General features: G+C 41.1%; 1 long non-coding RNA gene across 1 annotated transcript; it reads left to right on the plus strand.

Moving 5' to 3' along the window:
* Positions 1–623: 623 nt before the first annotated feature.
* LOC127479281 (uncharacterized) lies at positions 624–1,615 on the plus strand. Its single transcript, XR_007907525.1, has 3 exons — positions 624–766; positions 882–1,018; positions 1,481–1,615. It is a non-coding gene; the product is annotated as an uncharacterized LOC127479281 (long non-coding RNA).
* Positions 1,616–3,322: the final 1,707 nt, after the last annotated feature.

A 3,322-nucleotide genomic window follows, 5' to 3' on the forward strand; every position in this document is an offset into this window, starting at 1 on the left:
CAACTGCTGGGTTAAGTAAAAGTAACAAAGTTACAGTGAATATATGATAATACCTGTCCCAACCAAATAACTCACACCACCCCTTATAAAGAAAATAAATCTAGGTGACATACAGATAAATTCTCCAGAATTATTTGAGCTGAGACAATGTTCACCAGGATCCATTTTAGCACAAGTCAAAATAGTTTCTATTACTAGAAATTATGCACAGAAACAGCCCTGAGCTTTGATGAACACAAGTATTTTGATTTTTCAGTTTTAAAAGGTTTCCTGGTATTCAAGGCCAGGCTGGACAGGGCTTGGAGCAACCAAGGTGTCCCTGCCCATGGCAGGGGGTGGAATGAGATGATCTTTAAGGGCCCTTCCAACCCAAACCATTCTGGGATTTCTCCAGGCTGCAGAGGATTTCTCTCCTTTTTAGACTTATACTCAAACCTTACACTAAGTATCCAAAATAGTATATTAAAATAATATATTAAAATAAATCTCTTATTTCATCAGCGATGGAATTCTGCATGACCAGGTACAGAGGCAATAAAATGGCACTTCCACTGACATCACAACCCCTCAGGCTCCTGGAATGACATGGAATGACAGCTCTGGAGCTGTTACCACATCAGTGGGAGCATGAGAGACACTTCATTGGCACTGTAACAGCTCCAGTGCCTGGAAAGTGAGAGTAATGACTCCTCTGGGGCTGTTATTGTGCAGAGAAAATATTAATGAGACCTTTCATTGATGTTATAACAGCTCTTACACCAGGATGGTAAGTAAAACCCCAAAAGTTTGTCAATAAAAATTATCAAGCTTGGGGAAAAAAAAAAAAAAGGGTTACAGTGCTCAAGGAAAACAGAAACATTCAGGAGACGTGTTTGTTTCAGCTTCACTGAAACATGTTCATGCACAAACATACTGCTAAAACCAACAAGCACACCCAGCTCCTCACAGGAAAAGCATCAGCAGGCATAGGTGAAAATAATGCCAAGAGCTGCTCCCCATCCTTAAAACCAGAATGAAGGTACGTGCCCTTTATGACTTGTACTTATAGTGAACTTTTCCTTTAAGGTACATCTGTGAAGAATAAGTGTTTTTTTTTTTTTTAATGCTTCATAACTTCAAGAAAAGTCATTTATTATTAAGAGTCAAAATAAGTGATTTTCAGTCTGGGGTATTTCATTATTTACTTTAACTCTTTGGCAAATATTTGTTTTAAAAATGTAAGTTCTGCAGTCGTAATCCCTAAAAAAATAATGCTCATGGGAAAAGTGCTAATGTACTGAATTTATTATCTGAGGTCACAAACTAATTGTCAATCCATGGGTGATTTGTTAAATTAAAATAAATCCAATTAGATTTCCCCAGTTACATATAACTGACAGAAATTTAGAATTATAATAATACTATAAACCATGAAAAAGGGCCTTATTTCTTTGTGGTAAATTTAAAAAAAAAAAATAACTTCATATTTTGCTCTTTGCAGCCACTTCATGGGTTCAATTTTTTCTATCAAGAAAATCCCCTTGAATAGATTCTCCAAGGACTGCTTTTGTGTGTTGTCCAGGACTGCCTGGATCACAGACCTACTGCTGAAGGTCCACGTTCTATAACCTAGAAAGCCACCAGGAAAAGTTTAGGAAAACTTAATAAATAAATAAATAAACACAAGCCAAAGCAGTAATGGCAACACTCTGCTAATTAAAAACACTGGGGAAGGTCTCACAGACACACATTGGGATGATGCAATATTGACAAACCAACCTCCCCACATGTCCCAAGCTGGGGAGAGGGGAGTAGGGACTGCAGAAAATCCAGAAATAAACCCATCAAGACATATCTTTTCCCCTACAGCAGAATTGTCCCTGCAACAGAAGCTCAGGAAATGAAAGAAAAAAAAAAAAACAACACACCAAAAGTCAACTAACCCAACAAAAACCTTCACTAGTACTGAAGGAATTCACAGCAAAGATTAGATTAGGAGCCTATTAAGTCCTTGCTCTTATCAAGAAGTTTCACTTGTGGTACCAGGTGGGGTCAAGATGATTCAGGAAAAAAAATGAGAGAAGGGAAATCAATTTTTGTTTGTGGAAACAAGGACTATTTGAGATGCTGAACATGTGCATTGCTCTGAAACTCATTAGGTACAAGAATCCACATATTGAGTAAATCTGATGAGAGCTAAAAGGAAAGAGGAACCCAGAGTTCCTAAACAGGTGTAAATAAAAACAAAACCAAAACCAAATAACATGAGAAAACAAACATTTCCTGATACTCTCAGAGGGGATGTGGAAAAGAAGAGCTGCAGCTGACCAGTTCCAGGTATCCTTAATGCACATTTACAGGCAGGAGACCAAACAAAATACACAGTTGTATGTTTTTCAGTATCTCTGTGACAAATATTTTACTGCAGCTTCTATTACTGACGAAAGGGAGGTACTAAGTGTTTACACTGATGGACCAAGTGAAAAGCTGCTGAAAAACCCATCACCGGTTCAGTAAAGCACATGGGTTCTGCGAAGAATTTAAACATATGCTTGACTTTAACAGTCCCTAAACTTGACAGAAACCACCATGACTTCAGTAGATAACAAAAGCAAAAAACAAGTTCCCTGACAGGGAAGGACCAGGAGCTTTATCTGCAACAAATGCCAACTTCAGCACAGACAAGGCTGAATTTTAACACCTGCCCAAAGCACACAGACACAGCTAATAAAGTCAGCTTTAAAATGCACAGTCAACTACAAACACAGTAGGAACAGTCTTTGAAAAGTGTATTTAAACACCATGGTAAGATCACTTGGAAGCACAACTTTTCCAACAGCAGGTCAGTCAGGACAGGTGCACAGCAGCACTTCTCCAAGGAGGGAACATGGTGTTACCAGAGGCAAAGCAGGGACAGCACGGCCACAGTCAGGAATTTCCATGGAATCAACCACAAGGGACACCTCCTTCCCCCAAAAAACCCAACCAAAGAAACCCCAGACCTCATCACCAGACCAGTGAAGAGCTAAATCAAGGTGTGCTTCCCACCCTGGGGGGGCCTGGAGCCATCCCCATCACTCACCTGCAGTCTGGACGTGCATTCCCAGGACAAGGGGCTGAGATGAGCTGAGGGACCTCCTGCCCGCCCCAGCCTGTACCTTCCAGAAGGTTCCAGAGGGAGCTCTGTGAGGTAACTGCTCCAACCGCACCAGCACCACAGGAGGAGGGCACCAAGGGGGTTTTCCCCCCTTTCCTGAGCTGTTTTAAGCAGTGGCCAGGAAATGCAGCAGCTTTGCCTCCCACCCCTCAGGCAGGTGCCCACCCAGGGCAGCTCTTTGTACCG

This window comes from Manacus candei, unplaced genomic scaffold (assembly GCF_025592945.1).
Source record: "Manacus candei isolate 608988 ecotype Guabito, Panama unplaced genomic scaffold, ASM2559294v1 h1tg000065l, whole genome shotgun sequence".
Lineage (NCBI taxonomy): Eukaryota > Metazoa > Chordata > Aves > Passeriformes > Pipridae > Manacus > Manacus candei.